General features: G+C 44.0%; 3 pseudogenes; all 3 read right to left on the reverse strand.

Moving 5' to 3' along the window:
• Positions 1–3,442: 3,442 nt before the first annotated feature.
• LOC132226290 (glycerophosphodiester phosphodiesterase 1-like) lies at positions 3,443–5,329 on the reverse strand (annotated as a pseudogene).
• Positions 5,330–12,895: 7,566 nt separating this feature from the next.
• On the reverse strand, positions 12,896–17,705 carry LOC132226650 (heterogeneous nuclear ribonucleoprotein A1-like; annotated as a pseudogene).
• On the reverse strand, positions 13,962–14,107 carry LOC132229043 (small nucleolar RNA SNORA48; annotated as a pseudogene).
• Positions 17,706–18,246: the final 541 nt, after the last annotated feature.

Consider the following 18,246-nt stretch of genomic DNA (forward strand, 5'->3'; position numbering starts at 1 on the left):
CTCCAAGCCCACCAGCCAATCAGAGTGACTGTATGCAAATTAACCCAACCAAGATGGCGGCTGGCAGTCACAGAGCTGGAGCAAGCAGGAGGCCTGGTTGCCCTGGCAATGGAGGAAGCCAAGCTTCCCACCTGCCCTGGCTGGCTGTGGCCTCTGCTAAAGGCAACAAACTTTTAATTATAGAAGATAAATAAATCCCAGATACCTGCTTCCAGCCAGCCTCCACTGGGAGCTTGGGTGGCTGGGGGCCGTGGCCAGCCTGCAAACAGCCATCAGCCCCTCACCCAGGCTGGCCAGGCACCCCAGCAGGTACCCCCACCCTGAAGGGGCTGTGGCCAGCCTGCAAACTGCCATCAGCCCCTCACCCAGGCTGACCAGGCACTCCAGTGGGACCCCCATGGTGATCTGGTACACCCTTCAGGGCAAACCAGCCAGCCCCCACCCATGTACCAGGCATATAATAAAAGGATAATATGCAAATTAACCCTAACAGCAGAACGACTGGGAATGAGTGGTCACTATGACACACACTAACCACCAGGGGGCAGACACTCAATGCAGGAGCTGCCCCCTGGTGGTCAGTGAGCTCCCACAGGGGGAGCTCTGCTCAGCCACAAGCCAGGCGGATGGCTGCCAGCACAGCAGTGGTGGTGGCAGCCTCTCCTGCCTCCTCAGCAGCACTAAGGATGTCCAACTGCAGCTTAGGCCCATGCCGGGAGCCGGTCCATCCTTGCTGTTTCAAGGGACCTGGCATATATGGCATACGGTTCTTAATATGTTTGCTCACCTTCTTGGCGCTGTGTTTTAACCAAGGTCACCTCTCCGAGAAAGGTTGAATCCCCAGGTAGGGATTTTCCCCTGAAGTTAGGGAGGGAATAAAACCCCTCAACTAAGTGCCAGGCAGGTAATTAATCACTTTAACTATGAACAATCATGCTTAAGCTACATAATCTTTACTCCCTGGAAATGGAGATAAGAAACGCCCTAACCTTTGTAATAGAGATTGATAGGATTGAATCAACTGGTATAAATACAGATGTAACCAGACAGAGAGAGACAGAACTTAGAACACAGAACTTAGGAGACAGAACCTAGGCACAGAACCTACACAGAACGTTCTCTAGAGACAGAAGAACTTCGCTGGAGAGAACATGGCAAAAGATCCTGAACAGAAACTGGCCTCAGAACCTAGAGACAGAACCTAGCGAGAGAACATGGCAAAAGATCCTGGACTGAACCTGACTATAGAAATTGGCAAGAGAACCTGACTAGAACCTGGTGACTGAACCTGCCTGGAGATCCTGGCTGGAGATCCTGGCTGGAGATCCCGGCTAGGCTGCTGATCAACTGAACACTGTCTCCGTGTCATTCCTTCTTCGCCGACTCCGTCTACGCCTTTGGGAACCCCTGGACCTGCTGGAGTTGGACCCCAGCAGGAGTTGGACCCCAGCAGGAGTTGGACCCCAGCAGGAGTTGGACCCCAGCAGGTCCAGGGGTTCCCAAAGGCGTAGACGGAGTCGGTGAAGAAGGAATGACACGGAGACAGTGTTCAGTTGATCAGCAGCCTAGCCGGGATCTCCAGCCAGGATCTCCAGCCAAGTTCTGGTCTGGATCTCCAGAGCGGTTCTGCTTAGGATCTCCAGCCAGGTTCTGTGTCCATGTTCTCTTGCTAGGTTCTCCAGGTTCTCCAGCCAGGTTCTGTAGCCATGTTCCCTCGCTAGGTTCTCCATCCAGGTTCTGTCCAGGTTCTCCAGCCAGGTTCAGTCACCAGGTTCTAGTCAGGTTCTCTTGGCAATTTCTGTAGTCAGGTTCAGTCCAGGATCTTTTGCCATGTTCTCTCCAGCGAAGTCCTTCTGTCTCTAGAGAATGTTCTGTGTAGGTTCTGTGCCTAGGTTCTGTCTCTCTTGGTCCTGTCTTCTAAGTCCTGTCTCCTAAGTTCTGTGTTCTAAGTTCTGTCTTTCTCTGTCTGGTTACATCTGTATTTATACCAGTTGATTCAATCCTATCAATCTCTATTACAAAGGTTAGGGCGTTTCTTATCTCCATTCCAGGGAGTAAAGATTATGTAGCTTAAGCATGATTGTTCATAGTTAAAGTGATTAATTACCTGCCTGGCACTTAGTTGAGGGGTTTTATTCCCTCCCTAACTTCAGGGGAAAATCCCTACCTGGGGATTCAACCTTTCTCGGAGAGGTGACCTTGGTTAAAACACAGCGCCAAGAAGGTGAGCAAACATATTAAGAACCGTATGCCATATATGCCAGGTCCCTTGAAACAGCAAGGATGGACCGGCTCCCGGCAGGCCTGGACCCCGCTGGCAAGTGGACATCCCCAAGGGCTCCTGGGCTGCCAGAGGGATATCTGACTGCCAGCTTATGCCTGATCCCCCAGGGAACAGGCCTAAGCCAGCAGGTGGACATCCCCGAAGTGTCCCAGACTGCGAGAGGGCACAGGCCAGGCTGAGGGACCGCCCCCCCCCCCAGTGCACAAATTTTTGTGCACTGGGCCTCTAGTCTATAATAATAAAAGGGTAATGTGCTAATTAAACCGACGTCTTCTGGACGTCATTCTGGATGTTCTTCCTGAGGAAGCTGGGGCCAGAGGGAAGCCAGCCTGGGTCTTGGGTGCCAGAGGGAAGCCAGTGCTGGCAGCCAGGGGAAGGAAGGCCCACTCTTGCATGAATTTTTGTGCATCAGGCCTCTAGTCCTATAAAATAAAAGGCTTATAAACAAATCAACCGAACGGGGGAACGATGGGTTACTATGACGCACATTGACCACCAAGGGGCAGACACTCAATGAAGGAGCTGCCCCCTGGTTGTCAGTGCACTCCCACAGGGGAAGGGCCTCTCAGCCAGAAGTCAGGCTCACGGCTGGCGAGTGCAGCAGTGGTGGTGGAGCCTCTTCCACCTCCATGGCAGCGCTAAGGGTGTCAGACTGATGGCTTAGGCCCACTCCCCTTGGCTGTCAGTTGGACATCCCCCAAGGGCTCCTGGACCATGAGAGGGTGCAGGCCAGGCTGAGGGACCCCCCTCAAGTGCTTGAATTTCATGCATAGGGCCTCTAGTGTTTTGATAAAGTTTTATAGTGAAACTGCTTGAAGTAATAACCTACCCCAATTACAATGTGCTACCTGGAGAGTGCAAAGACTCACTTCCTTTCTCACCAAATGTAGCCAACCATAAATTGCACAGGTTAATAGTAAATGTGCTAACTCTCTGTGTTCACTTTCCTAAGACCTGATGAGTAGTTCAGGACGTCAGGCCAGTCTCCCACCTTAACAAGGAAGTCATTTTTGAAATGTTCTGCAATTTTCTGTATATTTGCTTTTTTTTTCTGTTGAAGATCATGGGTGGTGCTCAAGGAAGATAAAAGGTCTTAGAAAAGCAAGAGCGCCATCTTGTGGAGTATTGGTGCAGCATTTAATTTTTATTTTTTCCTTTTAATGATTTTATTATTAGTATGGTCACAAGTTTGATGACTTACAGTACATTGATAATGTAGCCAAATACAAATATTTTAAATAAGTAAATTACATGTGTGTCAAATTTAAAAATGTCAAGTTTTAGTAATCATGCATATCCCATGCATTTGCATTTGTACCCCCACATTGCACTGTGCTTATCTTCACTAGGTCAGTGTATGCCTCATCGAGGTCTGGGCAGGAGCTATTGTGCCTTTTTTTGCAGACCCAGATTTTCAAGAGCAACAGTGTTGAACTCAGGCATTCCATGGAGCACGGTGGCAACACCAGGTTTTGCTTTGGTCCAAGCTAAAAATGCAATTACCATCTATTGCTTCTGTGGGCCACCTGATCCCCGCCATGGCTTGGGCTAGCACAAAGGGTTTCTCAGTATCCCTGCATGAGGCCAGTAGGAAATCTCTGTACCCATAGTTTCCTCCTGGGAGAAAAGTCTGATAGTGAGGTGGGCAGTCTTCCAAAATGCTGTCAGTGATATAGCTGGAACCAAGATAGGATTCACAGTAACTTTTCATCAAAAGTATTAACAGTCCAACCAATGACCTGAATGCCTTTAGCTGACCATTTCTTTAAGTAGTTTGGGAATATAAAATCCTTTTGTATGAGGAAAGCTGAAATTCCACACAGGTACCACAAGATATTATGCATGCTCTAGTTGAGGAAAATGTCTAAGACCACAAATGTGGACTGTTTCCAGATGTTATCATAGTGTGGTTTCCCATCTCCCAAATGGCTAAGGCTCCAAGGTCTGTGAGTTAAAGCTGTTACTACATTCTGATCTGTTTGTCTCATCTTAGAAATAACTTCTGGCAAGAAAGAGCAGACCATACTAGTATTGTATAGTTGAGGAAATTCCATATATATTTTCTTTAGAGCATCAATAGCCTTATTTGCATGGCCCTTGACATCAAAGAAGATTGTTGAAAGGGCGAGGACTATGCCCTCCATCTTGCCCCATACCCTCCATGTTGAGGCAGCCGCCATGTGCTCAGGAGAGTACCTTCTTCCCGGAAGCCCAGGCCCCTGCTGGCCACGCCCGGGATTTCTTTAAACTAACCAATGACAATCAAGGGACGTGCGTGCCATAGAGATGACCACATCCTGTGTAAGAAGACCCGACTGGCACCTGGCCAATCGGCAGGGCCCACAGTCAGCTCCCCTCCCCTCACTCCACCCCCTATTAAAACCCTGTTTCTCTCACAGTGGGGGCACTCTGCTTCCGGTCGCTGCGTCGGCCAGGAGGCAGGGTCGAGTTAGCTAGCTCAATAAAGGACTCTCTGCTTTTGCATCGGACTGGCTAGTTCCCTGGTGTGGTTTCCTTGGGAATCTTGAAATCTGGGCATAACAATTGTGAGGTTTTGGTTTAGGGACTCTACAACTCCTTTCAGGGTAGAAATTTTTTCATTAGGGAAATCATTCCTTAATCTGGGATTTGCTGCAAGATTAAGCTTCCTAATTTGTTCAAATGTCAAATCACATATTCGACCAGTGCCATGTGTTGTCCTATATATTGTATTATCGTGCGTTAAGATGGGAATCCCATCAGAGGTAAACTCGATGTCCAGCTCCATGCCTGTTGCTCCATTCTTAGCTGCCTGCTGAATGGCCGCCAGCGTGTTCTTGGGGGCTTCATGGCAGCTGATGCAGTGGGTGATGGCTGAAACCCAGTCATGGTCCTGAGCACCTGCAGGGCATTGGGTCAGCAGAGGCTCCAAGCTGAAGAGGTGCAGCAGAGGTAGAGGATGCCAGTGAAGCGGCAGGCATTGTAGGGGCTGCATGTCACCAGCAGGACCAGCAGCAGCAGGAAGAAGGGGCCCAGGAGGCCCCCCTATGTCTCCCACAGCCACATGTTGGGCTCCCCTAGTTCTTTTATTTTAAATTAACTGTTGTGCTATTGAAGTAGGATTTTTAGGGGAACATAGGCAGGTTTAGGGAATTTTTAGAATTCGGGTCCATGGAAAAAACACAGGGCTACAGACTGGAAGAAGGTACATTTCCATAACATAAGCGCATGGCAACAGTTATATTTACATAAAACAAGGGAACTGGGAGTAGCCAAAAGGTCTATATTTACAAAATAAAGAAGGAAGAAGAAAGCCCAGAAGGAATAAGAGGACAATGAGGGCCTCTGGAGTTACTATAGTAACCAATTCAAAAGGGAATATTGACCAATCAGAGGGGATATCAGGACACAGGCACTGCAGCCTTTGAAGCCTTTATAAACCCTGGAAACTGGAAGTTGGTGGGACTTTTCCCCCCTCCCCTTGTGGGAGTCTGTGTGTGAGATTCTTTCCCTTTCCCCACGTAGGAGTTTATACTTGTTCTTCAATAAAATTTCCACCTTTGCTATACCACCTTCCGTCTGTGGATTCATTCTTTGACTCCAACGGACAAAGAGCCCGGGAACCATTCTGCCCAGGGGAACACCTTGTGTTCCCATCCAAAACTTCCGTTTCAGGAGAACCAAGATGGCGGCATAGGTTAACGCCGGAGTTTGCTGCTTTGAACAACTACTTCAAAAGTGAAACTAAAAGACGGAACGGACATCACCCAGAACCACAGGAACGCTGGCTGAGTGGAAGTCCTACAACTAGGAGGAAAGAGAAACGCATACGGACACTCAGAGGAGGCGCAGTGCTGAAGTCAAATTCTGAGGTGCGGAGTGCGCCGAGTGGGCTGGCGGCGGAGGGCACGGTTGGCGTTTTCAATCGGAAGGGAGTCGCAGACTCTGAGCTCCAGATACAGGCGAGTCTTTGGGGACCCAGGCTCAAACGGGAGAAGCGGGACTGTCTGGCTTTGGTCAGAGCGAGTGCAGCTTTCTCTCCGAGCTTTGCAGCGGGTGCTGGGACTCAGAGAGGCAGAGCCCCTGGGGACAGGACTGAGAGCCGCCATAACTGCTCTCTCCGGCCCACCCTGTTGATCCTGTGCGACCCGCCCCGCCCAAGCCCTGCACAGAGGCATTTGCCGGATAGCCTCAGGCAAAGGCTAGATTAGCACCTCCCTAGAGGACAGAAGTTCTCTCACTGCTGACACAGCTGATTCTCATAGCCACTTGGCCTGGAGGTCAAACCCTCCCTGGTATTAGCTACAACAATCAAGGTTTAACTATAAGACTGCGAACAAAGACCACTAGGGGGTGCACCAAGGAAGCATAACAAAATGCGGAGACAAAGAAACAGGACAAAATTGTCAATGGAAGATATAGAGTTCAGAACCACACTTTTAAGGTCTCTCAAGAACTGTTTAGAAGCCGCCGATAAACTTAATGAGATCTACAAGAAAACTAATGAGACCCTCAATGTTATGTTGGGGAACCAACTAGAAATTAAGCATACACGGACTGAAATAACGAATATTATACAGACTCCCGACAGCAGACCAGAGGAGCGCAAGAGTCAAGTCAATGATTTGAAATGCGAGGAAGCAAAAAACACCCAACCGGAAAAGCAAAATGAAAAAAGAATCCAAAAATGCGAGGATAGTGTAAGGAACCTCTGGGACAGCTTCAAGCGTCCCAACATCAGAATTATAGGGGTGCCAGAAGAAGAGAGAGAGCAAGATATTGAAAACCTATTTGAAGAAATAATGACAGAAAACTTCCCCCACCTGGTGAAAGAAATGGACTTACAGGTCCAAGAAGCGCGGAGAACCCCAAACAAAAGGAATCCAAAGAGGACCACACCAAGACACATCATAATTAAAATGCCAAGAGCAAAAGATAAAGAGAGAATCTTAAAAACAGCAAGAGAAAGAAAGTCAGTTACCTACAAGGGAATACCCATACGACTGTCAGCTGATTTCTCAACAGAAACTTTGCAGGCCAGAAGGGAGTGGCAAGAAATATTCAAAGTGATGAATACCAAGAACCTACAACCAAGATTACTTTATCCAGCAAAGCTATCATTCAGAATTGAAGGTCAGATAAAGAGCTTCACAGATAAGGAAAAGCTAAAGGAGTTCATCACCACCAAACCAGGATTATATGAAATGCTGAAAGGTATCCTTTAAGAAGAGGAAGAGGAAGAAAAAGGTAAAGATACAAATTATGAACAACAAATATGCATCTATCAACAAGTGAATCTAAGAATCAAGTGAATAAATAATCTGATGAACAGAATGAACTGTTGATTATAATAGAATCAGGGACATAGAAAGGGAATGGACTGACTATTCTTGGAGGGGAAAGGGGTGTGGGAGATGCGGAAAGAGACTGGACAAAAATTGTGCACCTATGGATGAGGTCAGTGGGTGGGGAGTGAGGGAGGAGGGTGGGGCGGGAACTGGGAGGAGGGGAGGTATGGGGGGGGGGAAGAGGAACAAATGTAATAATCTGAACAATAAAGATTTAATTAAAAAAAGAAAAAAAAACAATAACAAAAACCCCAAAAACTTCCGTTTCACTATCACCAATGATTTTCAGGATTCTTTTAATTTTTCTGCTTGCATCTCATCTTTTTGTGTTATTTTCTCTATGGCACTGGGGGTGGTATTGGTGGCAATTTGCATACCAGCTTTTGCAGACATGAAATTTCCATCAAATATAACTTAATGCATCTGTCCTGTGCTGCCTTTGTCTACTTGTTCCCTAATTTTCATAATTTGTACCAAACTCTGATTTTGCAATTTTCCAGTACTTCCACAGAGAATATCAAGAAATTTATTTTAAAATCCATGTAACCGCTATAATTTAGAGGAGAGGGAAGAGAATGTGGAATTGAATAAAAGTCAGGCATGCCTCCTTATAAACATGGAAACCTCTCTCCCCAGTTGTTTGGAGTGGGCTCAGTTGTTCAGCATGTGCACTTGCAGATATTGGTTCTGTTCTTTGTTGCTATGATGTTGGCAGAGAGATTAGAACCTGAAGAAAGATTTTACATCATTAGAAGGATTCAGGGAGTAGTATTCCAAGTAGGTCTTTCTCCCTGATTATCCCCATGTGGCCAGAGATGAGGAATGGCAGGAATATGAAGCACATAGAGGCTTAGAAAGCCAAAATCTAGACCTCAAAAGGCTGGCAGTGGAGGGCCTAGCTGGCTCCTCTTGCAACAGAGTAAAATGCTCAGCCTCTTTGACTCCATTTTCTTTAAACCTGCTTTGTTCCCATGGCTAATAGCTTTTGCTTAGTCTTGCATGCAGCACTAGAGGAATTCTACTTGTAGTTTGAGTTGTACAAAAACAGCCCCTTAGCATAAATTTCCCATCCTGAGGAAATAAGGAAAGTATGTATTGTGTAACCTCTTGATCAGACTCACATCAACTAAAGTCATCAGACTAAAAGCAAAGCTTCCTTGAGCCCCTGATGGCACCAAGATGTCTTTGATAGTTACCTCTTGTCCCTCCCATTTCTCCCTTCCCTTGATTCTTAAATCAAGCCTGAATTCTGTACCTTGTAACATGGTTCTTTAGAATGCTAGTCTACCATCTTCTAGCCTTGCAGGCTTATAAAGTTCCTTGCCCTAACATCTTGTCACTTGATTTTTTGGCTGTCATGGGACAAACAGTATGAACTTAAACTCAGTTACAATCTCTGCTTGCCCCAATCCCCCCATTATCTTGCCTTCTAGCCCCAAATAAAAGGAAAAGGAGGAGGAGGAAAAATAAACATATAAATAAAGTTAAAGTCTCTTATATAGTTGTTAATTTATTACATGTATTGGTGAAAAATAGTTTCATAGATAGAATTCTTGAAGCAACTTGCTCAGCACTATCCTTTTTGGGGTCAGGCAGCCGACTTCTTGAAAATTCTCCTGAAACTTACTTATCACTTTCACCCTGATCCTCTGTTGTTGAGTAATAATAGCTTGCCCTGAATGACGGACCTCAAAGATACCTTAACTGGTCTTAGCCTATAGTATTTCAATGAAGGGAGGATGACTTCGCTGTGTATCTGCTCAGTACCTGCACATTCTTCTGGGAGTAGTGACCTTCCTCTTTTAGAAAAGGCTCCTTCTTTGCAATACTCCAACCATGTGGGGTCATGGAAACTGCCATGACCCCATCTTTCTGGCCACAGTTAATTGGAATCTGATCCAAATGGCCAACCAAGCAGCACCTTTCCCAGGAGCTTTTGAATTTCAGAGAGAGCAGAGTTGATCCTTCCTGGGTGCGTGTGCAGTAAAAGAGAATGAAACTGATGCACAGACAGAAGCAGAGAAAAAGGTGGTGGGTGTTTTGGTGGTTTTCAACTTTTTGGTTGGAGTTTTCCTAAGTCCCAGCTGCTCCTCTGACCCTCCCAGGGTTTAAATATGTGACACACTTTTATATCCTTCCAATAAATTCTTCTTTTGTCTAACCTACTTCAGAATGGCTTTCTATTGCTTGTGTCTAAGAGTCCTAATAAATACATATGGGAGGGCCCATGTCAAGGTCACAGCATGGTCAAGAAAGGTAGGCCTGAACACAGAATTCCTACCCTGTAGGAGACGATATGGAACTAGATTATCAGAAGATTGCTTGGTGAGCAGAAAATCAGAACAAGGGCCACTAATTATATGATTGGAGAGTTTAATAGCAACAGACTCTGGGAACCTTATGTATCCTACTTTTTATAGGGATCAATCTGTGGTTTGTTTGTTTTCTAAAGACATTTATTCAGTGTCATAATCAGAATATTAAATTTATCAATCAACATCATGGGTGAAAAAGAAATCTACCTAAAAATCCTTTTTTTTTAAAAAAAAATATTTTTTATTAAATCTTTATTGTTCAGATTTTTACAGTTGTTCCTCTTTTTTCCCCCATAGCTCCCCTTCACCCAGTTCCTACCCCACCTTCTGCCTTTACCCCTGCCACTGTCCTCATCCATAGGTGTATGGTTTTTGTCCAGTCTCTTCCTGCACCCCCCACACCCCTTCCCCCCTGAGAATTGTCAGTCCACTCCCTTTCTATGTCCCTGATTCTATTATATTCACCAGTTTATTATGTTCATCAAATTATTTATCTTCTTAAAGGATACCTTTCAGCATTTCATATAATACTGGTTTGGTGGTGATGAACTCCTTTAGCTTTTTCTTATCTGAGAAGCTCTTTATCTGACCTTCAATTCTGAATGATAGCTTTGCTGGGTAAAGTAATCTTGGTTGTAGGTTCTTGGTATTCATCATTTTGAATATTTCTTGCCACTCCCTTCTGGCCTGCATAGTTTTTGTTGAGAAATCAGCTAACAGTCGTATGGGTACTCCTTGTAGGTAACTAACTGTTTTTCTCTTGCTGCTTTTAAGATCTCTCTTTGTCTTTTGCTCTTGGCATTTTAATTATGATGTGTCTTGGTGTGATCTTCTTTGGATTCCTTTTGTTTGGGGTTCTCTGTGCATCCTGGACTTGTAAGTCTATTTCTTTCACCAGGTAGGGGAAGTTTTCTGTCATTATTTCTTCAAATAGGTTTTCAATATCTTGCTCTCTCTCTTCTTCTGGCACCGCTATAATTCGGATGTTGGTACGCTTGAAGTTGTCCCAGAGGCTCCTTACACTATCTTCATATTTTTGGATTCTTTTTTCTTTTTGCTTTTCTGATTGGGCATTTTTTTCTTCTTCGTATTTCAAATCTTTGACTTGATTTTCGGGATCCTCTAGTCTGCTATTGGGTCTCTGTATAATATTTTTTATTTCAGTCAATGTATGCTTAATTTCTAGTTGGTCCTTTTTCATAACCTCGAGGGTCTCACTAAATTTATCGGCAGTTTCTAGAAAATTCTTGAAAAACCTTATAACCGTGGTTTTGAACTCTATATCCAGTCATTTGCTTTCCTCCATTTCTGTCATTTGTGACCTGTTTCTTTGTCTCCACATTTTTCATGCTTCCCTGTGTTGGTAGAGTGGCTTTGTGTGCTAGGTGTCCTATAGGGCCCAATGGCTCATCCTCCCCAATTACCTGAGGTGGACACTCTTGGTGCACCCCTTTGTGGGCTTTGTGCACAGTCTTGTTGTAGTTAAGCCTTGATTGTTGTAGGTATCACTGGGAGGTCAATTGACCTCCAGGCCAATTGACTGTGAAAATCAGCTGTGTCTGCAGTGGGAGAACTTTTGTGCTGGAGACACCCTTATGGGGCAAGACTTGCTTCAGTGGGGCTTTGGTGCTCACTGAGTCTGCCCTCTGAGTGTGTCCCTTATGGATTTGAGGAGTTGTAATCTGGATGGTCCACTCTGACCACTGGGTATACTGGCTCTTGAATCTCTAAGGAGGTGCTAATTTAGCCTCTGCCTGAGGCCACCCAGCAGGAGCTATGGAGAGATCTGCAAATTCCTTTTCTTTGTTTGGAGTTTGGAGGTGCCCAGATGAGGCCCAGCTGTGAAGCAATGCAAGCTGCTGTGGGGCCTTGGGCCTTCTTTTTGGATGTTTTGGGTCTCTCTGACTCAGCTGTAGTTAGTTAGGTAATTTTCAGGTTGCAAAGGGTCAGGGCATTCATATGCAAAAGCCTCTGCACACAGCTTGGGTGGGACGGGGTCTCAGGGAATCAACAGGGCGGAGAAAACAGCTATGGCTGATCCTCAGCCCTGCCCCAAGAGGTCCCGGGTCTTACTGTTCTGCGGCAATCGCTGCAAGCACCTCTGAGAGAAAACCGCCCTCAAGTTCTGCCCAATGCCAGACAGTCCAGTTTCTCCCCGTATGAGTCTGGGTCCCCAGAGACTCTCCCGGAACTGGAGTTCAGAGCAGTCAGGAGCTTGTGTCTCACTCCCGATTGAAAAAGACAACCATGTCCTCAGCTGCCAGCCCTTTCCATGTGCGCCTCCGTACCTCTGCACTTTACTTCTGCACCTCCTTTGAGTTTCAGTGTGCTTTTCTCTTTCCTTCTAGTTGTAGAATTTCCACTTGGCCAGCCTTCCTGTGGTTCTGGATGATGTCCGTTTTGTCTTTTTTTTTTTTTTAATATATTTTATTGATTTTTTACAGAGAGAAAGGGAGAGGGATAGAGAGTTAGAAACATCGATGAGAGAGAAACATCGACCAGCCGCCTCCTGCACACCTCCTACTGGGGATGTGCCCACAACCAAGGTACGTGCCCTTGACCGGAATCGAACCTGGGACCTTTCAGTCCGCAGGCAGACGCTCTATCCACTGAGCCAAACCGGTTTGGCCCGTTTTGTCTTTTAGTTGTTTTTTTGAAGTGGTTGTGCGAGGCAGCAATTTCCGGTGTTTTACCTATGCCGCCATCTTGGTTTTTCTCTACCTTTGTTGGAATACTTTACACTTTCCACAACGGAAACTAAAATAACCTGTTATACAATTAGTCACAAATATAGTCCTCGAGTTTTTTTGTCCATTCATATGAGTATTGTCTAAAACTTATCTTCTTTTGTAGCAGTGAGGCTCTGTCACCACTGTGCTTGGCTGAGTTCACAAATCTGTTGTAACCAGTAGCTTCCCTGTCAGTTCTCTGACTCTCCTCTCCTGCTAAGCTTTGTTTCCTGGTAGTAATTAAAACTTCCTGCCACTGCCTTAGCTATTGCTGCTGCTGGAATTGCTGTAGCCACCTTTTGTGGTTTGGCAAAGTATTGGTCTCCACCACCATAGGAGCCAGAGCTTCTACCTCCAAAGTTTCTTCCTTTCATGGGTCCAAAATTTGAAGATTGATTATTGTAATTGCCAAAATCATTGTAGTTTTGGTGACCTCCAAAATTGCTTCTATCATTACCAAATCCATTATTGCCATCCCCACTGCCACCATATTCACCACCACCATGGCTGCCACTGTTGAGTGTTTCCTTCCACGTCCCGTGTGGAGTAGGGTTCGGTATCTGAAAGAGGAGCCGCACAACAAATGAGAGAAAAAGACACGAGATAATTTTGCAATATTGGAGGTCCAGGCGGGCAAGTCCAACTCAAGAAGAGGGACTTCCACCCATGCTTAGGCTGCTCCAATCTTTTATTGATCCGGAGTAGCCCTTAGGCAGGCGACCCCCCATTAACAGGCAGACTAGCCCATCAGCAAGGATTTACATAATAATAAATGGGGGAGTAGTTTCAGCTACCACTGTCTGGACAAACAGAGGTGGCACCTAGCTCCAAGCTTTGCTAGGGCTTCAAAGGCACCCAGCCTTTGGGGGGGTTTCGGGGAGTTCTCTGTCTATGCTTATCAGATAGTGAAGGCAATAAACAGTTTCCCACATGCCACCAAAGCCACCTCCACCACTGAAGTTTTCTACATGACCAAAGTTGTCATTTCCACCAAAACCACCTCCATGACCACCTCTGAAGTTTCCAGAACCACTTCAACCTCTTTGGCTGGATGAAGCACTAGCCATCTCTTGCTTAGACAGGGCTTTCCTTACTCCACAGTTGTGGCCATTCACAGTATGATATTTTTGAATGATAATCTTGTCTACTGAGTCATCAAAAGCTACAAAAGCAAAGCCTTTCCCTGCCACTGCCTTGGTCAGTCATGATTTCAATCACCTTAACTTTCCCATATTTTCTTCTTTCCTTTCTTCTTTCTCTCCCTCCATCCCTCCCTCCCCCCTCCCTTTCTTCCTTCCTTTTTTTTGTATGTGCCTTAGGCATGGAACAGCTCTGGCCACCCAGGCATCAAGCTTAGTTCAAGATGAACTAAGAACTGCAGTCTGCTTTGCCCCTGATTGATATAAGTGCAACATCACTAATCAGGTGTCTCCTTGCCCATTGCCAGGGAGTAACTTTCCCATACTTTTCAAAATAATCTCTTAGGTGTTCTTCAGGGTCGTCGTCTTCTTCCTCTTTTTTTTTTTTTTTTGTTAATCCTCACCTGAGGATATTTTTTTCCATTGATTTTTGGAGAGTGGAGAGAAGTGAGACAGAGGGAGAAAAATTGATGTGAGAGAGACACATCGATTGGTTGCCTCCTGCATGTGCCCCAACCAAGGCAAGATTGAACCTGCAACCCAGGTACATGCCATCAATTGGGAATCAAACCCAAGACCCTTCAGTTCTTGGGCCCACACTCTAACCACTGAGCAACACCTGCCAGACCTTGTTCCTGTTCTTAAGGGAAACCTTTGTAAATGTCTTAATATAATAGTTTGTGTTCTCCGCTCCTCCCCCCGCAAATTGTCTCAGTTAATTGTGAGTTGTTGATCTGCAATAAATTTTTTTTAGAATTGTTTTTCCACATTCCCCAATAAAATCTTGCTATAATTTTTATTGGGAATATTGAATAGTCAATGTCTAATTTGGAGAGAATTGACAAAAGTGTTTTGCTCTACTTATTTTGATCTTTAAAATTTTTTAATAAAGCTTATATATATTTATATTTATACTGTTAGGGGATGATAAAGTTCTATGAAGAATAAAATAGAGTAAGAGGAGGGAGTGATTGATCACAAGAGGATGGGATTAGTTTGTGATAGTCTCTTATTTATTTATTATTTATTTATAAAGTTTTATTTGTGTATATGTGCTAAATCTTAGGACCTGTGGACAATCTTCAGTCAGTCTCAGCTTGAAAAAGGCTGAGAAGTGTGTGATCTGGTGGTGAAATTTTCTTTTGGGAATCTGGGTTTCAAAATAAAAACATTTCACTGATTTCTAAGTTTAAATCATGATGGATCTTTCCCCCTTTTTTCTCACACCTCTTAAGTTTGGAGGAGAAGTGCTTACATTTTGTTTGCAAACAAACGAATTGTCAGAAATACAATCGGCAGCAAGGTAATACATTGAGCATTTCTGTAGTGAATAATCACACCCCAAAACTTGCCAAACACTAAACACTCACATTGGTGCGGGACCAATTCCGGTTGAGCCCTACTGTGAAACCAGTACTGAATGGTTTTTCCCGTAACACAAAACTTGGGGGGAAGGTGTGTTCTACTCGCTCGGCAGTATGTAGGTACCTTCAAACTAGAGACCAAAATCGGGCATTTATAATGAATGAAAAGGCAATTTTCTTATCCAGTTACAATTCTAAATAAGGCAGGGTATCCATCAAATGAACCACAAAATTCAGCAGAGTTCTTGGGAGAACTTAAGCTGGAAAAATACTAAGAAAACAAAAACAAAAGAACACTGAAAGGAACTATTTTGGAGTTATTTGAATATTCAGACTGATGCTTTCGTTTGTGATAGTCTCTTTAATAAAGGGAACTGAGCAGAGCCGGATTACATGGAAGAGCGAGTCTTATGGAAGACCCATGGTCAAACATTAAAGGCCAAGCGAATGGCAAGGGCAAACATCTTTAGCTTGTGTGTGTGTGTGTGGGGGGGGGGAGGGGTGAGTCCAGAAAAAACAAGATAGTCATGGTGGCTGAGCAAGGAGGAGGACAGGAAATGAGGTTGGGAAGTCAGAGGCAGTTGCAGACCTTGAGACCATAGAAAGGGTTCATACTTTATAGTTATGGGAAGCCTTTGCAAGTAAACTAAATTTATTAATTTTTGTAATGGTTGCCCTTGAATTTGCAATATACATTTATAATAATCAATACTGGGACGAACATCTTTGTACATGCCCTTATGCAGATTTGTGCTTGTTTCTCTGGGGGCATATATCCCAGAGTAAGATTTCTGAGTCACAGAGTGAACATAGACTTAATTTCACTAAAGGCCAGATTGTTTGGTAACCAGCAGTGCATGTAGGATCCCATCTTTCTATGTCCACTTGAACATTTGGTATTAATAGATTTATATTATTTGCCAATCTGATCCACATAAATTGGTATCTTGTTTTAATTGCATTTCTCTGGTTACTAGTGAGCAAATGTTTTTCCATAGCCACTTAGAGCCATATCCTGCTCACTACTTCACCTTTCCTTGGTGAATTACAAAAATCTATATTAACTGCTTTTTATTGAGTTCATTTATTTTATTTTTGTTATGTATATCCTAGATGGTACTGACTTGAGGGGGAATTTTAGAAATATGTAGGGACTTTTTGTTGGATTTTCTAGTATAGTGTGTGTGTGTGTGTGTATGTATATATATATATATATATATATATATATATATGTATATATATGTATATATATCACATGCTACTTTATTGTAAATTCTTTATATGTTAATGCTTTATTACTAAAATGTTTATTGATTTTTTTTAGAGAAGGAGAGGGGAACATCAATGTGAGAAATATCAATTGGTTGCCTCCCATATGTGCCCTAATCAGGGATCAAACCTGTAACCTAGGTATGTGCCCTGACCAGGAATTGGACTCACAGCCTTTTGGTGTATGGAACAAACTTCCAACCGAGCCACACCAGTCAGGGCTGCTTTATATTATTTTAAAAAATATGTATACAGTTTATTTTGTTCATTAGATTCCACATGAGTGAGATCATGTGATACTTATCTTTCTCTGACTGACTTATTTCACTTAGTGTAATACTCTCCAGGTCCCTCCATGCTGTCTCAAAGGGTAAGAGATCCTTCCTTTTTACAGTTGCATAGTATTCTATTGTATAAATGTACCACAGCTTTTTTATCCACTAATCTACTGTTAGGCACTTGGGCTGTTTCCAGATCTTAGCTATTGTAAATAGCACAATTATAAACATATAGGGGTGCATATATTCTAATGGGTGTTTCGGGATCTTAGGATATATTCCTAGAAGTGGGATCACTGGGCCAAATGGCAATTCCATTTTTAATTTTTTTAAAAAACATATCTTTATTGATTTCAGAAAGGAAGGGAGAGGGAGAGAGAGAAACATCAATGATGAGAGAGAATCACTGATTGGCTGCCTCTTCAAGTCCCACACTGGGGATGAAGCCTGCAACTGGGCATGTGCCCTGACCGGGAATTGAACCACGATCTCCTCGTTCATAGGTTGATGCTCAACCATGAAGCCATGCTGGCTGGGCCCATTTTTAATTTTTTTGAGGAAACTCCATACTGTTTTCTATCATGGTTGCACCAGGCTGCATTCCCAACAAAATAAACTGATGAACAAAATAGATCCAGAGACATGGAAACATGCAACAGACTGAAGAATCTCAGAGGGAAGGGGGTGGGGGGAGTGGGCAGGAAGATTAACTAATTTATATGCATATATGTATTACCCATGTACACAGACAATAATGTAGTGAAGGCCTGGGGAGGGGGTGGAAGTGGGGTGGTGGGCGTCAATGGGGAGAAAAAGGGAACATCTATAATACTTTCAAAAATAAAAATACATTTAAAAATATGTGTAAAACTGCAAATTTCATTTCAGGAGAAAAAAAGGGCACCATAAAATGTATTTTAAAAAATGGCTGATGGGATATTGTGTCTCACTTGGTTGGCTTTTGACATTTCTAAATACTTTTTCTCAACCTCTTACCCATTGGTTAACCTTGTCTATATTATACAATGTTGTTGTTTTTGTGTGAAAAAAATAGCTTCATTAATCTCAGCTGGCTTGACTCAGTGGTTGAGTATTGACCTATGAACCAGGAGGTCATGGTTCAGTTCCCGATCAGGGCACATGCCTGGAATGCAGGCTCCATCCCCAGTGTGGGGCATGCAGGAGGCATCCAATCAATGAGTCTCTCTCATTGATGTTTCTATCTCTCCCTCTCACTTCCTCTCTGAAATCAATAAAAATAGATTTAAAAAAATAGCTTCATTAAGATATAATTCCCATACCATGTATTTATTAAACCCATTTAAAGGTTACAATCTAGCATTTATTGGTATATTACTATGCCGGGAGCCGGTCCATCCTTGCTGTTTCAAGGGACCTGGCATATATGACATACTGTTCTTAATATGTTTGCTCACCTTCTTGGCGCTGTGTTTTAACCAAGGTCACCTCTCCGAGAAAGGTTGAATCCCCAGGTAGGGATTTTCCCCTGAAGTTAGGGAGGGGATGAAACCCCTTAACTA

This window comes from Myotis daubentonii, chromosome 2 (assembly GCF_963259705.1).
Source record: "Myotis daubentonii chromosome 2, mMyoDau2.1, whole genome shotgun sequence".
In the NCBI taxonomy this organism is placed as follows: Eukaryota; Metazoa; Chordata; class Mammalia; order Chiroptera; family Vespertilionidae; genus Myotis; species Myotis daubentonii.